The sequence below is a fragment of the Bison bison genome, unplaced genomic scaffold (assembly GCF_000754665.1).
Source record: "Bison bison bison isolate TAMUID 2011002044 unplaced genomic scaffold, Bison_UMD1.0 scf7180017864527, whole genome shotgun sequence".
NCBI lineage: Eukaryota > Metazoa > Chordata > Mammalia > Artiodactyla > Bovidae > Bison > Bison bison.
The window spans coordinates 10,314,958-10,337,202 of NW_011495078.1; the positions used below are offsets into that span (position 1 = coordinate 10,314,958).

The 22,245-nt window shown below is 43.2% G+C and overlaps 1 protein-coding gene and 1 non-coding gene across 2 annotated transcripts in view; one reads left to right on the forward strand and one right to left on the reverse strand.

Moving 5' to 3' along the window:
• Nucleotides 1–22,245, reverse strand: part of PCCA (propionyl CoA carboxylase, alpha polypeptide) — a 363,293-nt gene that overhangs the window by 34,060 nt on the left and 306,988 nt on the right. The gene's annotated exons all lie outside the window — the stretch shown is intronic.
• TRNAG-ACC lies at nt 17,570–17,642 on the forward strand. Its single transcript has one exon. It is a non-coding gene; the product is annotated as a tRNA-Gly (tRNA).

Here is a 22,245-nt window from a genome sequence, read left to right on the forward strand (position 1 = left end):
CAGATTTTATTTTGGGGGGCTTCAAAATCACTGCATATGGTGACTGCAGCCATGAAATTAAAAGACGCTCACTCCTTGGAAGGAAAGTTATGACCAACCTAGATAGCATATTCAAAAGCAGAGACATTACTTTGCCAACAAAGGTTCGTCTAGTCAAGGCTATGGTTTTTCCTGTGGTCATGTATGGATGTGAGAGTTGGACTGTGAAGAAGGCTGAGCGCCGAAGAATTGATGCTTTTGAACTGTGGTGTTGGAGAAGACTCTTGAGAGTCCCTTGGACTGCAAGGAGATCCAACCAGTCCATTCTGAAGGAGTTCAGCCCTGGGATTTCTTTGGAAGGAATGATGCTAAAGCTGAAACTCCAGTAGTGTGGCCACCTCATGCGAAGAGTTGACTCAGTGGAAAAGACTCTGATGCTGGGAGGGATTGGGGGCAAGAGGGGAAGGGGACAATAGAGGATGAGATGGCTGGATAGCATCACTGACTCGATGGACGTGAGTCTGAGTGAACTCTGGGAGTTGGTGATGGACAGGGAGGCCCGGCATGCTGTGATTCATGGGGTCACAAAGAGTCGGACACGACTGAGCGACTGATCTGATCTGAAACAATACAGTCAGAAATAGAGTATTATTCAGCTGTGAAAAGGAGATCCAACCAGTCCATCCTAAAGGAAATCAGTCCTGGGTGTTCATTGGAAGGTCTGATGTTGAAGCTGAAACTCCAATATTTTGGCCACCTGATGCAAAGAGCTGACTCATTTGAAAAGACCCTTATGTTGGGAAAGATTGAAGGCAGGAGGAGAACGGGACGACAGAGGATGAGATGGTTGGATGGCATCACAGACTCAATGGACATGAGTTTGGGTAAACTCTGGGAGTTGGTGATGGACAGGGAGGCCTGGTGTGCTGCGGTTCATGGAGTCGCAGAGTTGGACATGACTGAGAGACTGAACTGAACTGAATAGGAATGGAGTGCTGATATATCGCATGACAGATGAACTAGAAAGAATACTAGGCTACAGGAAAGAAACTAAACACAAGTCACATATTATATGATTCCCTTTATATAGGGCCTGTAGAATGGGGAAACCCAGAGACAGAAAGTACACCAGTGGTTATCAGAATCTGGGCTTCCCTGGTGGTTCAGCTGGTAAAGAATCTGCCTGTGATGCAGGAGACCCAGGTTCAATTCCTGGGTCAGGAAAATCCCCTGGAGAAGGAAATGACAATCCACTCTAGTATTCTAACCTGGGAAATCCCATGGACAGAGGAGCCTGGCAGGCTACAGTCCATGGGGTTGCAAAGAGTGGGACACAACTGAGTGACTAACACTTTTCTTCTTTTTATCAGAGGCTAGGGAGACAGCAAAATGAGGAATGATTGCTTAGAGGGTACAGGGCACTCTTCTAGGTAATGAAAACTGGGAATAGACAGAGATGACATCACTGTTCATGTGCTAAACATCACAGAACAGTACATTTTAAAATGGTTAATTTTATGTTATGTGAATTTTAACTCAATATTTTAAACAGAATATATTTGGCCACATGAACTGTGTACAGCTTTTCTTTCAAGGCTCTCTAGTTGTGAGTATGGATGCTGCTGATTGGTGGCTGGCCTGTTCTCTTTTCTGTGTCTTCTCTGACAGAGAGTAAAAACCCCCACAAGCTAGAGATCATAGTCTGGAACACAGAAGACACTCAATTCTGTAAAGGAAAAAAGAAAAGACTCTATAATCCTTTTGGTCGAGCTATACATGACTCCATGTGGGCAGGAGGCAAAAAGCACTAACTAGGAAAAGTTTTAGCACCAAAGAAAGAGATTACACTAACCTCAAACCCAACGATTTCCCTTATAGAGAAATTTAAGGGGTCCTGGAAACCTCAAGGAATTCATCTGAAAACATTTCTGCCCAGATATCGCTGAAATTTAGACAGAGGTTCATACTCTTTTTCTTGCCAACAGAATCACTAATGTTCAACTTGCAGAGATGACCTCATTGATCAGGGAAACAGAGGAAGTGTCTTGGCATGAATTTAATTTGAACACTCTTGGCAAGTCAGCTTGTTGACCGGATTCTGGAAAAGTCCTGGCCACTCTGACTGTATCTGCTACCTCATGCCTAGGTAAGGCAGTGTATTTTGCCACTAAAATTAAAAAACTGAATTGACTGAGTGTCAGAGAAGAGGTTACCCACTCCAGTGTTCTTGCCTGGAGAATCCCAGGGACGGGGGAGCCTGGTGGGCTGCCGTCTATGGGGTCGCACAGAGTCAGACACGACTGAAGTGACTTAGCAGCAGCAGCAGCAGAGAAGAGGTTACAATGCATTCCCATTCCACAATTTTAACTACTTATTCAAGCTAAAGAATAGCAGGCTTCTCAATATAAACTTCTAAGCTAACATCAGGTCTTTTGTTTCATTTGCACAATTTTTCATCTTTCTATTTTCATTAATTTTGACATTCAAAAAAGGAAAGAAAATAGGGACAACTCTTCGCAAAGATAATATTTCTCTTCTATGAAAAGAAATGCTGGAGAAGAGATAGGCTACCCACGCCAGTATTCTTGGAATTCCCTTGTGGCTCAGCTGGTAAAGAATCCGCCTGCAATGTGGGAGACCTGGGTTCAGTCCCTGGGTTGGGAAGATCCCCTGGAGAAGGGAATGGCTACCCACTCCAGTATTCTGGCCTGGAGAAGTCCATGGACTGTGTAGTCTATAGGGTCGCAAAGAGTTGGACACAACTAAGCGACTTGTACTTTCACCATGAAAAGAAAACCAACTTTCAGTACAATAAATATAAATTGTGTATCCTAATGATACAACTTCTGTGACTACCAAGTACTCTGATTCCTCCCCTGCCCTCAATGTCCCACTTTTCTGATGTTTTTGGATTAGGGGAGGGACAGCTATGAAATTCTGAGGCAAAGAGACCCCACAAATTCTGACAAAGAGCATGGCCTCTGCCTCCAGCTCCCCATGAGACCTTGAGCCCTCAGTTTCCCTCCTGGGAATTCCACGATTTGAGAATTCAAACCGAGGACTCAAGCTTCCGACTGTTGCAGATTTCGGAATATACTATGCAGCTTCATAGCTCCATTACTGTGTTTGTGGTAATACACCCTTCTAGAATATTCTCCCCACTTCCCTTTGCTCGCCTGACCCATAATCCTTCCTTAAGGCTTAGTCAAGGTGTCATAAACTCAGGTGCCTTCCCCGAATTCCACGTACAGGCTCCAAGAGCACCCTGGCCATCTGCCTGTCTTATCTACCATATCACATTGAAGTGACCAGGATAGGGGTCTAGCTCCTTTACCAGATAAATAGAAAAAGGAAAGCAGTAACTTTACGTAAGTGGAGAAACCAGACGCCACCTTACCCAAGTCACCAGTGCAATGGCGCCAGGAATGGGGAAAGCAGAAACCCACCCCTCCTCGTGATATAATGCACTGAAAAGAGTGCGGCGTCTCTTCTGTGCTGCCTCTGCCCCAAACGGGCAACTCAGTGTGACGATGGGGAAATGCCGGGCAAATCCAAATTGAGGGACATCTGACAAAATGAACGGTCTGTCTTTAAAAATGTAAAGGTCGTCAAAGACAAAGAAAGACTGAGGAACTCTTCTAGACTAAGGAGACGGAAGGACATGAAAACTAAATGCAGTGTGGTCTCAATTAGATCCTGGAGCAGGAAATAAAAAATATTTTTCTTCTCTTGCTATAAAAGACATCAGTAGGAAAACTAGAAAAATCTGAAAGGCTTGTAGGTCAGCCAATCATACTTTTTCAATGTTAATTTCCTGCCGTGTGACTGTAAAAGGCAATAGTCATCTTCTCATTAGAAAATACACACTTAAGTATTGTTAGCAACTTACTGAACTGGCTCAGAGAAAAACAATCATACAGACAGGGTGAGAAAACACAATACAGCACTCACAATAAAATGTTAGCATTTGAGAAACTGATGAAATTATATGAACATTCTTTCTACTATTTTTGCAACTCTCCCCTAAGTCTTAGATTATATCAAGGTAAGCTGAAAACATTTTACAGTACAAAAACCTAAAGAAAACTTTCCTTTTAGATGAGAATAAAACACGGGATTAGAAAAGTACATGCTATTAATACATTCAGGGTTGATGAGAAAATCTGCAGTAATTACTTTTAAAGTGAAATCAGTGGTTATACAGAGTGCTAATTGGAAGTTGGCACAATTCCAGGTCACTGACACTATCTCCCAAATTAACCCAACAAACTGGACAGCAGAGCAGTAAAAGATAGTTTCTTTATAATGTAATCATGAATGAGAAGCAAGAACACCACACAAAAAATGCTGCGCTATCCACCTACTTTACAAACAAATATTCTTCTCATAGGCTTTACCAAGTAAAAACCCCATCTCTGCTTTAAAGGCAACCATCCTACAACTACCCTACAAAATATAAGGGACAATGAGCTGCACCACGATTACAACTCGTATACCTTCTGGATGCTCTCTGCCAGCAGCGGCACCAACTCTACGGGGCTGGTCATTGCAGAGAGTTAGCATTTTCTATCACAAGATGAGCTGTACTAGCTACTGGGCTGTGAAACAGAAGAGTGAGACGTCGCGTCTGCCGTCTGCAGGTTCACCCTGACATTTGGGGTAGGTGCACCTGCAGAGCTAAGTCGTCGGACCAGGGAGGGACGCACGTGGGAACTGCCAGGAGTCACACGGGAGCACTCTGCAAACACCCCACGAAGGGAAAGGAATCCATTCATTGGCCCAGCCCCAGAAGACAGACTTCAACCCGACACAAGGAAACGATTTCCAGTGGAGCTCCCCCACAACAGAATGGGTGGCCTTGCAAAGCAGGGAGCATTTCACCACTGAGTATATTCAAATATACCTGAGATCTCCTCTTCAAATACTCCAAGGATAGAAATTCTTATGTCACGTAGGTTAGATCTAGGAACACTGAAGGTCAGGTTTCTCAGGCTGGCCTCTACCCACCATGTCACAGCACCCTCTCCCAGCGGTATGACAGTCAAGACCATCTCCAGACATTGCCACATGTCCCCAGGGTAAAACTGTCCCTGGCCGAGGCACCCCTTAGAGCAAACTGCTCTGGGTCTGTGTGTTAAGAAAATGAAATATTCTTAAATATACAGAATTTCAGAGGAAAGCACCTATGGGAGTCAGACAAAGACTAACATAGAGAAGATAAGACTTGTGGTAAGCCTTAGAGTAAAAGAATTCCACTGCAGGGCAGAGGTAGCAGTGAGCTTTCCTGGACAGGGATGCTACGATTCAGGTGTGGAAGAGCCAGGAGAGAAAAGCCTGTCATGGGATCATTAGGAGGCCAGCTGACCAAGCAGAAACGTTCAGCAGCAGTAGGTCAGGCTAGAAGTATCTGTAATGTTGTTGTTTTTCAGTCGCTCAGTTGTGTCCGACTCTGCAGGCTTCCCTGTCCTTCACTATCTCCAGGAGTTTGCTCAAACTTGTGTTCACTGAGTCGATGATGCCATCCAACCATCTCATCCTCTGTCGTCCCCTTCTCCTTCTGCCCTCAAGCTTTCCTAGGATCAGGGTCTTTTCCAATGAGTTGGTTCCTCATATCAGGTGGCCAAAGTAGTGGAGTTTCAGCTTCAGCGTCAGTCCTTTCAATGAATATTCAGTGTTGATTTCCTTTAGGACTGACTAGTTTGATCTCCTTGCAGTCCAAGAGATTCTCAAGAGTCTTTTCCAGCGCTGCAGCTCGAAAGCATCAATGCTGTAATGCACAGAAGGAATTTCGAATCTAGAGTCAAGGTTGCCTAGGTTGGCATCTTGAGCTATCCACCTCTCAGGAAAGTTCGTGTTGAATGCCGTCCTGGAAGGGACAACGTTCTGGGAGAAGGATGGAGTGCTGGAGAGTCAAGCTTGGCGTCATATTACCTACTCCTCTTTCAGAAACCTTTCATGTTTGCTTTCTTATCTGCCACTGCTCTCTACAGCTGGATGGCTCAGAGCTGATTCTCATCCTAAAGTCCACTTTGATTTCAAACTCCCTAACTATCCCTTAGGATTTGGGAGGGACATGTACACACTGCTGTATTTAAAATACAGAACCAACAGAGACCTACCCTACAGCACAGGGAACGCTGCTCAATGCGATGTGGCAGCCTGGCTGGGAGGGGAGTTTGGGGGAGAATGGATACGTGTGTAGGCATGGCTGAGTCGCTTTGCTGTGCACTGAAACTATGACAATATTGCTAACTGGCTATACTCCAATATAAAATAGAGCCGTTTTTAAGAATGGGAGGGAAAAAAAAAAGTCTACTTTAAAGAGAAACTGAAAGCCACCAAGTGGCGGGGGGAGGGCTGGGGAGGAGAATAGCAGTCGCCAGGCACAGGACTGCCTAAAAGATGGAAGAACGTTAACATCCCGTGATACTCAAGCCACACTCATGCCAAGAAGGCTGGGGTATGCACAGGTGTGGATGACCACTTCTTCAGTCTTTATTTGAGCTGGTTCTATATACCCAAACTGGGACCACAAGGGCTTTCTCAAGTCACCCTGGGAGTGTGAGACCTCTGGGGTCGGGGTCCTGAAACCACGCCCACAGAGTTCACAGAGACCGAAGGCTCACAGGGACTCGAGCTTGTCTTGCAGAGCAGTAGACAGCAGAAGAGCTTCTTAAAACCCCTCTGCTTGTAAACTGCCTTTGCTGAAAACACTTGCTTTATTTTTTCTTTCTTTTTCCCTCCTCTCTTTGATTGCATACTTTCCCAGCTTCAGGAAGCCCAGTTGTTCTACAGGAACCTGGATTCACTTCACCTCTCCCCATGCCTAAGACTACCCTGCTTATCCCATAAATATCCCACCTCTTCGCATTTGGGGCTTTCTAGGTGGCGCTAGTGGTAAAGAACCCTCCTGCCAATGCAGGAGACATAAGAGATGTGGGTTCGATCCCTGGGTCGGGAAGATCCCCTGGAGGAGGGCATGGCCACCCACTCCAGTAGTCTTGCCTGTGAATCCCATGGAGAGAGGAGCCTGGCGGGCTACAGTCCATGGGGTCACGAGGGAAATGGATCTGAGACTTGCTCTCCCATCTTCTCGCTTGGCTGCCTTGTGAATTAGCTCTTTCTGGGCTGCCAACCTGGGCGTCTCAGCATTTGGCTTGCTGTGTGTCAAGTAAACCCACCTGCCTAGAGAACAGTGTCAGTAAGGGTGGCGGATTTGATTAAGGTGAGCATTAGCCTTAAGAAGCCCGGTTCCCCTCTTGGTCTGTGGCGCAAATGTACTGAGAAAGGCTCCGTTCAGAGGAGCTGATGGGATCCTGAAGGCTCTAAAAGGGCCATTTCGAGTCAACCGGCTCCGGACAGGCGCTGGCTGGCGGTGTGGCACGGCTGGTACCCACCCTGTGTCCAGCCAGGCGTGAGGCCTCTGGACATCCCAGAAGGCCGGGTGGGCCCCCCACCATGGTCAGAAGTTCAAGGGGGCCGTCCTAGGGCCACTTCTGTCATGCCCTCTGCCACGTGGGCCAGCAGACACCCTTCCACCGACTCCACTGTTCTTTGCAGTCTAGAAAAAGGACAGTCAACTGGAGCAGTTACCGCGGAGCAGCAAACGGCTGACTTTTCGTTAAGAAACATATCAGACCACCACCTCTCCAAGCAAATGAACCTCTTTTTCAGTGACTCTTCTCCTGCGTTCTGAAAAGCTTCTGAAACGGGACCTCTGGCTGACCTCTGCTGGGTCCTTCGATGGCTGCTACTTCCGCATCTCTCTGGCATCATCTACGGCTTCCATTTTGTCTCTTGGGGGAGGGGCAGATGGAAAGCCACCGGACTCACCTTTACGTGGACTCATAGTCACTAAAACCATTTTATTAAAAGAAAAATACAGAAAAAGATACCAAAATATTTACATTTGGAGGTGATTTAAAATAAAAAGCATTACAAATGCAAATGAGTTTGTACAAACAGAGAGCTTTCAATCTGGGCCTCCCCGCTGAGCCAACCGATAAACAGCAGCACCTTCTGCCAAGCATCTCACATTAAATGGAGGCACTTTCTCGAGGGCTAAGAAAAAGTTATTAAGAGTGTGAGCTCTGGCCATTATTGCACAATTCAGCTAACCTCTATCCCAAGGGCAACATTTTGCAGCTGTCTGCAGTGAGTCAGTACTTGCCTTTCAGTCTTTTTTTAATTCTTTTATTTTTCTTCTATTTGGGTAAATTATCCTTTACATTTTTGCCTGTGACTGGAGACATGAGAACAAAGTTTGGCTCTGCTTCTTGTTGCTGTGAATAGCTGTCTGCTTTTTAAAGGGCAGAGATGGCAACAGCTGAGTCACATGATGTTAACTCATTCCAATTACAAGTTACAAAATGATGGACAGATATGGCGCGCCCATACAAAACCAGTCTTCATGCCACATTAAAGGTGACGGCAAACATCACTTTTCAGATGGAATTTAGTGGTTATGATGATAATTCAGTCTCATGACGTACATTTCCTTGCCCTAGAATGAGCAATATTTGCTCACCAAGAATACAAAACAGACCCATCGCAAGCAAGAGTGGCAATTTTTCCAAGTTGTCTGAGATTGTATATCAAAATAGGATCCCCTGACCAGCATTATCAGTGAGAACTTGTTGGAAAGACAGATTTGCGGGCCTCACCCCACCTATAAAGAACCAGGGATTCTCAGGTGGGCCCAGCTGTCCAAGCTCTAACAAGCTCTCCAGCTGATTCTGTTGTACATGAGCCCAGGTTTGTAGTGACTCAGAGGATCTGGCCCCTAACAGCCTGGGCTCTCTCCGTCTCACTTCCGCACCAGTAAAACTGAGATAAGGACAGTAACCCATCTTATAGCAGTGCTCCAAGGAGTAAAGTAGTTAATAACTATAAAATGTTTACAGTGATTGCCTGGGGCTGGCGCTGGAATCAGGAATTAGCTGCAAACGGGCAGAAAGGAACTTCGGGTGATGGAAATCCAAAAAGTAGGCTGTGGTGACGGCTGCACAACTCTATAAATTTACTACAATTCATTAACTTGTAACTCACAGGTGTAAATGTTATTGTCTGTAGAGAGTACTTCAAAAGAAACTTTAAAATGTTTAGAAGAGTGCCTAGTTTAAAGTAATCAGATGATGGTTCTCATCACTGTAGCCATTCAAACAGACTTATCAAATGATACATGTTCCAAAAGGCACTAATCTCCCTTCAAAGTGGGAGGGTCTTATTGCCTTATTGTCTTGAGTGGGACCTGTACTGTTGTTGTCTGGGACTGACTCAAAAAGTAAAGCAGGCCTGTGGCAGTCCTTCTTATTATAAAGACTTTTACAGATGGATAAAATGATAGTAATATCACAGAAACAGCTAACTGACATGTAACCAATCCCTTTTATATTATTCCATAGATACTACTTTCCTTTTGAAGAAAAGTTGGATTTTTGCTCTAATTCATAATTGCTGTCTCTATTCCAATAAGCAATGACTTATCGTAAAGGTATTGACTACGACATAGGCAAGAGAAGCGATGGAACAAAATACAGGAAGAGACAGAGGAGGCCTTGGATAGAACACGAGAAAACCACATTTTAGGGTCAGAACTACATACAAGTGGGTACTGGATGGTATTTATTGACTTGGTTGACAGTTGACAATGCTGACTTTCCCCAGAGCCCTGTGTTGCTAGAAAACAGAAAGAGTTACAGAATCCTCCACCCGTGTCTGATAAATGGCTAAGGCAAGGAGCCACTCTCCCTTCCAGGGAGTCAGGCAAAACTCACATCCACTCTGCCTTGTGGATCCCACCAGACTCTCAACGCCCCCTGAGTACCTGGCCCTACACAACAAGGGCCCTCCCTTTCCTCTGAGACATTCCTCATTGATAACCTTATCAATAACCTCTCCCTTTTACAACTGCCTACACAAAATTATCTTCTTGATTGTCCAGTGCATTTTGTTTTGACACAAAAAACATAATGAACAAGTTTGGCTGGCCTTTCTACTCATTCTTGGTTAACACTGTTAGTTGATAAGATGTCTTACAATATTTTAAAATATATACACATATGCACACACATACATATACCTATATTCGATTTTTAATGGGCTTCCCAGATGGTGCTAGTGGTAAAGAGCCCGCCTGCCAATGCAGGAGATACAAGAGACGCAGGTTCAATTCCTGGGTTGGGAAGATCCCCTGGAGGAGGAAATGGCAACCCACTCCAGAATTCTTGCCCGGAGAATCCCATGGACAGAGGAGCCTGGCAAGCGATAGTTCATAGGGTTGCAAAGAGTTGGACATGACTGAAGTGACTTAACACATATACATTTACCTATATTAAATTTTTAATTGCATGTATTAACGCTAGTGGTACAAAACAGAGAGGGTAAAATTAATTTGCACACGTAACTACCTACAATTAATTATCTAGGGCAGAGATGGGCATGCTTTTTCTATAAAGGGCCAGATAGACAGTAAATATTTTAGGCTTTGCATGTCATAACTAAGCTCTTGCCACAATGTGAAAGCAGCCACAAAGAAAACATATATGAATGGCTGTGACTGTGTTCCAATAAAACTTTATTCACAAAAGTAAGTGGTGAGGCTGTCCGTTGCCCCTGATCTGGAGCAGTGCCTCCCAAAGGTATCCCAAGGAACACTACCTTTTAGGGCTTGTTAATAGGTATGTGAAAAAAATTAAATATGGGGATAAGGAAGTCACCTGTGTAAAACAGATTTGGGAAAATCTGGGGAACAGGCCTCTTTACTATGGTACTTCTCGACTTAAAAATACTAATGTACACTGTGAATCTCCAAGAGAGACCCCACGCAAAACTTCAAAATCTCAAGTCAGAGTTATTATTTCTTTAAAGTATTCTTAAAAATCTACAGAATTATTAGTAAGGCTATATAATATATATTTTAAGTACTAATTATAGTTTAAATACCTACATATTTGAAACATTTCAATGTGTTATATATAATTCCATTCTATAATATATAATTCCTACAGAGGATGGGATAGTTGGATGGACATGAGTTTGAGCAGCCTCCCAGAGACAGTGAAGAACAGGGAAGGCTGGCATGCTGCAGTCCATGGGGTTGCAGAGTCAGACACAACTTAGTAACTCAACAACAGCTTATAGCAGTATACTATAGAGAACACAGGTTATTCTAACTGAGACAAGCTCCTCTAAGTCCTGCTACTGTATCACCCATAAGATTACAGTTTTATGGGGGTTTGGGGATTTTTCTATTTATCTGTTTATTTTTGATGGGAAAGGGATCTCCTCTCTAATCACTGGAGTTTCAGCTATTATTTCTGTTCTCAGTCTTCTCTGCCATCCTGCTTCCTTCAAGTCCTAATTTAAAAGGTCCCAAGGTAGCATCTCCCGTATTTTCTACAAAACCAGTTTTAGTAACGGCTAATACACACCTAGTGAATAAAAGGACTCAGTGGTCAAAATACGTCTGAGAAATACTACCTTCCGTATTTCCTCTTGGAGAGTCAAAATGGATATCAGTTTAATGACGACTGAGAAGTCCTGAAGTAAAAGAAAAAACATTATTTAACTGAACCTAGCCCTTCCCAAATTTATCTGAAATAGAATACCTTTTTTTGGAGTGCTACTACTATTTACATTGCTTGGTAAAAACTGTCCTACACACACATAGATCAGCCAAATGAAATTCTGAGAATTCTATAATACGTAAAAGTCAATAAAGTCATGAACTTAATGACACCTCAACCAGCAATTCTCAAGTTTTTTTCCCAATTATTCCCAGTGGGGAAAAAAATCCATGGTGAAATACTTCCAGAAACCTGGAGTGTTACTATATTAAAGAAATGTGGTTTTCTCCTTTTATCTCCTTAGTAATTACACTGCTTTTTAACTAAGTTCACATAGTTATGCCCCCTTAACTTGTCTATTATATGAGTAAATGTAATTATTTGTAGTTTGTGGCCTGTCTTATTTTCATTGTTTCAATATTTTTCATTTCAGCTACTTTTCACTGTACCTTGATATGTTTGTCAAACATACTGCACTTATAAGCAATATATGTTCATTATTGAAAAAAAAAACAAAAAAACACTAAATGTTACCAAAAGAGCATGATGAAAAGTCTACCCAAATTACTCTTAATATTCCTGGATTCAATCTTCCAAGTTTGGGTTTTTAAAACAAAATAATATCCAAAATGACTTTTCTTTCTTTTTTTTGGCATGTGGGATCTTAGTTCCCTGACCTGGAAGACCCCAAACCCGGGCCCTTGGCAGTGAAAGTAAAGAGTCTTAACCACTGGAGCGTGGGGGAAGTTCCCAGCACGTGCCATTTTAACCTTATTTTCTCATGTCACTCTATAGTTCATATAGCATCTTTCCATGTTAGTAAACACTGACCTGCTCATAATTTTAATGGCTACATATTAGTGTCCTACCACATGGAATATCGTAATCCTGTTAGTCACCCTGCTGATGGACGGTCTGGTAGTCTCCAAAGATTGTGCTAACATAAATATCACAGACAACTATCTTTGGGAACGCATCCCATCAGTCCTCAGGGTGGGCTTCAATCTTGGGACCTTTCCCATCAGAGTCCTCCTAAGCGGTAGTCCACGGCCTTGTGTAGCCCCACTTCCTGTCCCTGGTACTGACTGATGGGATTAGAGGGCAGCAAACCTTGGATGACCCAGCAATCCACCAAACATCTAGGTGAGAAAAGATGAGATGGACCAGTCAGAGCCTCCCGCTCTCAGGAATGAGGCAGCTTCCAGGGAAAGCATGGCCTAGAGATGCTGATGAGGCTGTGAGACTGGGGTCCTCCTACCATATGCAGAAACTGTAGCCAGCAGAGGAAGGCAAAGCCAGGGGTGGGTGGCGGCAGACCTGGGCGGGGGCACTGTCACATTAACCGTGGTGCCCAGAGCGAGACCATCCCGGAGCTGCTTGTAACGGGCCTCTGGGCCCAGCTGTGCCATCAGACAGCCCTTGGGCCGAGTCCTGCTTCTGGTACTGGCTGTGTGACCCTGGATGGTGACCCGATGCCTGTGCATCTCAAGTCCTTCATTTCAAAAGTGAACAATAATCAGTACTGAGGCTCACCTCATGGGAAGAAGAAAAGAGAAGGCAATCCAAAACGCCTCAGATCTGTGGTGTGCTCAACATGGGCCAGTGCTCAAGATTATACTATTAGGATGAAGATGATCTAAGCCAGCAGACCCAGAAAACTACCAGCTAATGCATTCCCCGGGGCCTGGGCGACTGGCCTTTTCCAAAGGCCTCTGTCCACATTCCCTGGTGCTAAGTTTAAGAAACGTGAATCTCCTGCAAGCAAAAAAACCTAACTAAAACAACTTCTGAGGCTGAATTCCTGGCACTGGGATTTCCAGATTGAAAAGGAGTCTAATTCTCTTGGAGAAGCTCCTATTACAAATTACGCATGCTGGCCACTGGTGTGAACTGCTCCTCTGAAGGCACTGACCCATGGAACACCTAAACCAGACATGCTTGAACCCAGGATGTGAAGATCTGTAGCGCGGTTATCTGTGTCCAAGTTCAGCATGGGTCTCAGGAGACAACTGGAAACCGACAGAGCACCCCGCCTCCCTCAGTGGCTCTGCTGCTGTTTGGTCACTACGTCGTGTGTGATTCTTTGCAACCCCATGCACTGCAACACGCCAGGCTTCCCTGTCCTCCTCTATCTCCCAGAGTTTGCTCAAACTCATGTCCATTGAGTCAATGATGCCAGGGGGTCTTCTATCACCCCCTCTCCTCCTGCCTTCAATCTTTCCCAGGATCAGGGTCCTTTCCATTGAGCTGACTCTTCGCATCATGCTGGAGTTTCAGCTTTAGCATCAGTCCTTCCAATGCACATTTAGGATTGATTTCCTTTAAGACTGACTGGTTTGATCTCTTTGCTGTCCAAGGGACTCTCAAGAGGCTTCTCTAGCACCACAGTTCAAAAACATCAATTCTTCGATGCTCAGCTTTCTTTGTGGTCCAAATTTCACATCCATAACTGACTACTGGAAAAACTATAGCTCTGACTCTGCAGACTTCTGTCAGCAAAGTGATGTCTCTACTTTTTAATGTTCTGTCTAGGTTTATCACAGCTTTTCTTCCAAGGAGCAAGCGTCTTTTAATTTCATGGCTGTAGTCAGTGAGCTGGTTCTGGGTAAAGACTCAAGGATACAAAGGATGGAACAGAAAGAGATGACTCCATCAGCCAGTGCTTTAAAGAACAATGAGGTTGATGCAGAAACCGGGCCCAGTCCTTAAACCCTTTCTGCTAGTGTCAGTGCAACGGGATGGGGCAGTTTCTCCCTTCCACATGCTCACTCACTCCCTTTCCCCTTCACCCCTCTGCCCCTCTGCTCAGATGGCTAGATCTTAGAGCAGTGCAGTCTCTTTAGTTCTGAACTGATAGAGCGAGTGAGAGGAAGAAATAGGCACCAAAGCACGAGTGGCCAGTGTGAAACGGTCTCAAGCCTTTCTTTCTTAGGATGGCCCTAGGTCCTATCACTGAGTCAATAGTAAGCAATAAAAAAATGAGCCAAACCAAACCATACTCAACAAGAATTCATAGTGGTGATTATACAGAGATAGTCAACAGAATCTCTGGGGTAGCCTCTTCAAAAAGGATTCACCCAGGCTCCATGGAGACCCAATAACCCACTGCATTAAAATCTATAATGAAAAAGAGAAGAAAAAAAAAAAACCATAGCTGTTTTCTGAGTTCCAGTAGCTTATTGTTGCAGTCCATCCGGCTATCGGCTAATATCTGGAAGAACCTGATATTACTAGTGGCCCCTCAAGTTCTACACACAAGCCCAATATATCCACAGGAAGAAGAAGAAAAACTCAAAGCATCTCGAGTGATCTTTGTAACCTCAGGCTTTTATCTGAAGGATATTGAACACAGTGTTTAGAAGCGAGGAGTGACCACAATACATCAAAAACTTTGGGTACATTTAATGAGTTTTTCTGGTCCTTCCTTAGCAAACGCAGTTTATTTTTGGAGGACAAGGTCACATGCATATGGCTTATAGTGCCTGAGCACTTTCCGTAGGATGGGTCAAGGTGTCAGGGCTTTGGGAGAGCCCTGATCAGTTCCTGCAGACCGCTGCGTGCTTGCTCTTGACTTAAAATAGGGCCACAGTTCTTACAGTGTCAGCCTTAGGATCATAAACACGAATGACTGTCTGAAACCACAGAGGACCGGATGTGAGCCACTTATAGTAAAACTGAGCCAGAAACAAGAATAGCAGGAAAGCTGCCTGCTCTCTGGTAGTGGAGCCCTTTGAAGTTAACTATTTATTAAACACCATATTACAGTGCTCCAGACAAAAATCTTTGAAGGCAGGTTATCCTCCTCTGCACAGTGGCTCACTGCTAACGAATTGCTTCCTTTTCCCTTTAGGTTTTGTTTTGTTTTTTTGTTTCTTTTCCCATTTGTGAAACTGAAACCTGGACTGTTTTCTTCCCATCTATGAAGCTAGTTGACACCAAGCGCCACTTCTGGCAATGATGCTGATCAATAGAAAGGGTATTAAAAACACACCAACCCATCACCATCACAACACAAGCAGCTGTTATAAATATAAAATAGGTAACTAATAAGGGCCTACTGTACAGCACAGGGAACTCTACTCAATACTTTGAAATGGCCTATATGGGAAAAGAATCTAAAAAAAAAGAGTGGATATACATATAACTGATTCACCTTGCATACACCCAAAACTACAACAATGTTGGAAATCAACTCTACTCCAACAAAATTTTTTAATAAGATTAAACATGAGGAAGAAAATCACAGAAGAAAACCAAACAAAAAGAAATTGTTACATAAAGTTCAGCAACCTCTAACATAAAACCACGTTACAGAAATGATGAAATGGAGGGACAAAAAAATGGCAACAATTCAAAATATAGGATCTTTTAAATTTAAAGGCAAAACTTATCTACTACATTTCCTATTTCAAAACTACAGATGAACATGCCTTTTTTTCAGCTGGCATTTTCCCACTTATCAATAAAGCCCCCAAGATATACCAATAACAGTTACATCTTAAAGAAATATTCAAAAGAAGAATAAAAGGGTGATACCGTTTATTTTTCCGAACCAATCATTAACTTAAAAATCTTTGCCTTTAATCAACTATACTCCAACATAAAATAAAATCTTTTTTTAAAAAAGAACGATTGCCTGGAGAAGAACTGGGGCCACCCCTGTGCTAACACGGCCCGGGTGCAACAGTCCAGCCCCAGCCACTCACAGGCAGCGTCTCCAGCTCAGCACATGCTGAGGAGACAGAACACGGCGTTGCCGGACATGTGACTAGGTCTGTCTCAGTGTGGCTGGGAACGACGGGAAGCTTTGTAAAATCTAGAAATACATCAAAGGGCTAATGCAGATTAAGCCCTGCTCCTTTTTTTCTGAAAGGCTCACTTTTGTTCCTAATATAAAGACTTAGATGATATTTCTTTAGATCATAAAGCAAGTTGTACTTTTAATGATGGATTAAAAATTATAAAAGTAAAAGATGGCCTGTTCTCCCCAATTCTTTTTTTTTTCCCCCCTTTTTAAGTGATGAATGTAGGAAAAGACCAGTCTGGGCCAAATTTCTCTCTTGCTGACCTTCAGGGGTGTTGAGTAAGCCAAGCAGGAGGATAGTACAAAGTCACCTTTGGATAATTTAGTTGCTTTTTTGCTAACTCCACTATTAGATACGTTAGATAATAAATGACAAACAGCATGTATGGTACATATAGCTTTAAAAATAGTATGACTTAACTCTAAATTAGTGTAAAGTAAAATACACTTGTTCTTACACTGGTCTTTTAAATAGAAGAGCTTGTTATATCAATAGAATGAAAGTGAGTGAAAGTGTTAGTTGCTTAGTCATGTCCAACTCATTGCAACCCCATGGACTGTAACCCACCAGGCTCCTCTGTCCAGGGGATTCTCCAGGCAAGAATACTGGACTGGGTTGCCATTTCCTCCTCCAGGGGGTCTTCCAACCCACAGACTGAACTTACATCTCCCAAGTCTCCTGCGTTGCAGGTGGATTCTTTACCGCTGAGCCACCGAGGAAGCCCAGCCGGCATGCATTCTCTCGTGTAATTCTCATAATAGCCAATAAGGTAGATGCTGTTATTACTCTTATTTTACAGACCAAGAAACTGGTCTTAGAGAGCATTAGTAAGCAAAGTTAGAATAGCCAATCAATAAGTATCTGCCTGACTCAAAATCGTAGGTACCCTATAGAGGTGTATGTGTTCTCAATCACTAACCTGTACATTGCATTTTAAAAAATAGCCTTTATTTTTTAGAACACCTTTTTTTTTAGCTTTAAGCAAAATTATGCAAAAGATATTCCCTGGTAGCTCAGCAGTAAAGAATCCACCTGCATGTGGGAGGCATGGGCTCATTACCTGGGTCAGGACACGACTAAGCACACACGTGCAGTTTCCTGTATACCCCTCCCTGGACACATGTTCAACCTCCCTCATTATCAACTTGTAAATCACTTTCTGTGTACAAACTGAAGGGATACACATAACTGAAGTAATAAGTATCGAATCCAGTCTCAGGGCCAGTGGCACAATGGGTAATGCATCTGACTACCCATCAGAAGATTCCAAGTTCAACTCCTGGCTGGCTCAGTGGGACAAGTGCTCTCTGGGCCTCCATGGTGGCTCAGACGGTAAGGAATCTGCCTGCAATGTGGGAGATCTGGGTTCAATCCCTGGGTCAGGAAGATCCCCTGGAGAAGGGAACGGCTACCCACTCCAGGATCCTGGCTGCAATGTGGGAGATGTGGGTTCGAGACCTGGGTCAGGACATGACTGAGCATGCACATGCAATTCCCGATATACCTCCTCCCTGGGCACATGTATAACCTCCCTCATTATCAACACATAAATTACTTTCTGTGTACAAACAGAAAGGATACACATAAGTGAAGTGATAAGTACAGAATCCAACATGAAATTCAAGCAAGGAAGCAAGATCGTTACACTTGGGGAAAGTAACTTAAGAGAATGAAAAATGGCTCTTAACGTTATGAAGGGAGAAAAGAAAGCCAAACACCAGAGTCCAAAGGCTTCATCCCCCCTTATGTGACTTTCCTGCCCCCCCTCCAACAGGGCCCTCTGAGAGGTGCCTTGGTCTCCTCCAGCTTCGCTATGAAAAGCCACGAAAGCCTGACTTTGTGGGCGCACCAGTCTTCACTTACTACACTGTGTGTGCCAGTCGGTCGCCACCTACTTGCGATTCTGTTTCTGTCCTATTGAAACTGGTGCATGTCCCCAGCACCTAGGGCACGGGTTGGCATATAATAGCACTCAACAAAATCTTGTTAAGTGAATGAAGGAATGAATGAATTTGGAAATGGATCACAAATTTCCACGGTTATTCCCAGGTGACACAATGGTAAAGAATCCGCCTGCCAATGCAAGAGACACAAGACATGGGTTCGATCCTTGGGTTGGGAAGATTCCCCTCAAGAAGAGAATGGCTACCCGCTCCCTTCCAGTATTCTTGCTTGGGAAATCCCATCGACAGAGGAGCCTGATGGGCTGCAGTCCATGGGGTCACAAAGTGTCAAGACACGACTGAGTGACTCAGTGATGTGATGCAAAATATCAGTGCAACCTAGACAAGGACTTTTTCCTCCAAGCTTCTGATAATTTTGAACTAGTGACTTGGAAAGATACTTAATATGTTTTTCCTTCTACACAATATTAGTGCTAATTAAATACAGTGTCAGTTATTACAGCCCTTACAAACACACGTAGGTGGTCTACAGAACAGGATTAATACCTAAATGACTAAAGAATTAAAACACTGGTATTTGAAGCTTTGACAAATATTTTCACTATCTGCGTTTCTGAAGCAAAACATTAGTTCACAGGCAACCAGAGGGGACGGCCCAGGAATGTGCACAAAACATGATTAGTTGGTTTAAATCTCAAAACAGTACAAGGTGCCTATTAAAAAATTATACGAACAGCATTAACTTTCTCTTCGATGCTGATTATTCTTTTTTCTTCTCTTTATGTAACGACCTTCCTGCACAGTATGTGCTGCCATTAAAAAAAAAAAAGCCTAGGGAAATAAAAGGAACTGCTTAATATAAAAACATTGTATTTGAGGAAGAGATAACAATGTAATAGAAAATATACAATAATTAAAATGTATATGCTTTGTTGTTTTGTTAGGGTTAAATTTGTTTTAATAAAACAACTAATACACAGTTTTGGATACTTTTGCATTTACCATAAGTGCTAGGGAGAAGGAGGAATCCTATTTAGATGAGTCCTGTAGACTCACAGACTTAGAGAACGAACTTATGGTTGCCGGTGGGTAAGGGATGGTTAGGGAGTTTGGGATTGACGTGTATACACTGCTATATTTAAAAGGGATAACCAACAAAGATCTACTGTATAACGCACGGAACTCTAATCAGTGTTATGTGGCAGCCTGGATGGGAGGGAAGTTTGGGGGAGAATCAATGCATGTGTATGTCTGGCTGAGTCCCTTTGCTGTCCACCTGAAACTACCACAACATAGTTGCTCGGATATACGTCAATATAAAATAAAGAATTTAAAAACTCAAAAAGAAAAAAAGGAGTCCTGTCCGCATACCTACTAGGTGGCTAGAACCTAAAAGACATTAGATGTTAACTAGACTTACTGTGGTGATCAAAAACAATGCAAAAATTGAATCATTATGTTGTACATCTGAAACTAGTATACCATTATACGTCAATTACACTTCAAGAAAAAAAAGATAGTGACACATGTTGGCAAGTGAAAGTGAAGATGCTCAGTTGTGTCCGACTCTTTACAACCCCATGCCATGGACTGTAGTCCACCACGCTCCACGGTCCATGGGATTTTCCAGGTATGAATACTGGAGTGGGTTGTCATTTCCTTCTCCAGAGGATCTTCCCGACCCAGGGATTGAACCCAGGTCTCCCACACTGTAGGCAGACGCTTTACCGTCTGAGCTACCAGGGAAGCCTGTTGGCAAGAATGTAGAGAAACTATATAATGTTTGATTAAGCGCTGAGGGGAATGTAAAATGGTATAATGGCTTTAGAGAAGACTGGCAGATCCTCAAAACCTTAAGACAGAATTGCTACATAACCCAGAAGTCCCACTTGGAGGTATACACTAAAGAAAAATGAGAACGTGCATTCACACAAAACACACATACAAAGGATTGTTCATAATGGCATCATGAATAATAGCTCAAAAGACAAGCAAGTAGATGGCCATTCTGAAGGAAAAAATGTGGTATGTCCATAGAATGGAATATTATTTGGCAAAGATGAATGAAGGGCTGATGCTACGACATGGGCAAATCTTTGAAAAGGTGCTAAGTGAAAGCAGCCAGTCAGAACAGATCACACGTTGTATGGCTTTGTTTATATGTAATTCCCAGGATGGGTGAATACACAGAGACAGAGAGTAGGTTAGTGGCTGGCAAGGGGTGAAAGAAAAGAAAACAGGCAGCGACTGCTAATGGATTTGGGGTTTCTTTTGGGGGGTGATGAAAATACTCTAAAACTGATTACGGTGAGGGGTGTACAGCTCTGTGAATAGACTAAAACATACTCAATTGTACTCTTGGAACCGTGGGTGAATTGCATGGAATGGGAATTATATCCTAATAAAACTGGTTTGTTTTCTTAAAACTTCAGAGGCAGCCATTTGAAAATTCTCTGTAAATCAAGCACCTGTATTTTGGCCAGAGGCAAAAGGTAAAAAATGGATCAGGAGAAGAAAACAGTAAAAATGCAAAACATCTGCAAAAACAGCAACAAAAATAGCAATGTTGCAATAAATGTAAGGAAACTGCTTCTAAGGGCAAATATTAGAATTAAGTAGTAAGCAGGATGCTGACTACTGCAGTCAAAAATAACTACTTTTTACATACATAAAAGAAAAACATGAGCCTTTACTTTGGAAATTCCACTTAGAATCAAACGAACTTTGATTTGAAACTGAATAACAAAAGAGGTTTAGTTTCTAATAGTTTTGACCTATTTTAGACAGATATTTATTAAATATTTATTAAAATGCTTTAGCTTGAAATACTATAGGCACCAGAAAGAAAACAAATATGAACAATTCAACTCTATACCTCCTGTTCAATAAAACTCGCTTCTCCATGGCAGGTGGTACACAGAACTCTACCCAGGGGGTTAATCAAAATTCCCTTAGAATAATTGAAAAGCATCTGTATTTCCCCCCCAGAAACCGCAAAAAAGTCACAGCAAGCAGAACATATCATCCTGACTATTAGCACGGAGCCTGTAGCCACACGATGTGCTGTCCCCAGGAACTGAGTGACAGGACACAACCGCGTATCTGATAAGCCAGGGACGTCTGCCCGCGTGAGACGCAAGGACATTTTTTAAAAATCAAAAGACAATGATAATAAGTTGCACATGTGATGTTTTTGCTACCAGTGCAAAGCAAACTACACTTTGTGACAAAAGTCATCCTTCTCAGAATGGGATGGTGCCAGGCAAGACCTTGGAGGTCGCCGACCTCGACCTCTCATCTTACAACAAAGAAAGCTGAGGTTTCGGAAGGTCACACCACCAGGGCAAAGCATTGCTGGGGCTAGAAATGAGATCTTTCAAGGCTCTTTTCACAAAACGTTTTGTTTTTTTTTTTTCCTGTCTTGAGTGTATGTACTACAGAGAGTGCTACCTAAGAAATGGAAGAGTCCTAGGAACTTCTGGGAGCTGTGTTGGTAAAACTCCACACAGGAGTGCCATACTAACCAACTACGGACATACACGACCGCAGAGCTTGGAGACACTCAAAGTTTCAGTCCAAGTAATGTGTACATTAGTGTAAGGGAAACAGAACTACACTCTGCAGGGTACAAGTCAGTTATGAGAGTTGGAGGCCTGCAGCCTGACTGACCACAAGAGTCCGCTCTGCAAGAAGGTGACCGTCACACTAAGGCACAGAGAACAGAAGGAACGGAGGTGGATCCAGAAGGGTGTTCTGGCAGAAGGTTAACAGTGATGCGCGGGTTTCGGCAGAGCATAGGTGCGCTCAATCTCTCTTCATTCTCGTTATCACATAACCCAGACCAGCTCTAAAATTATTCTAACTAGCTTCCTAACTATTTTCATGAAAAAAAGTGAAACTGAAAGTCACTCAGTCGTGATTCTCTGCGACCCCATGGACTACACAGTCCATGGAATTCTCCAGGCCAGAATACTGGAGTGGGTAGCCTTT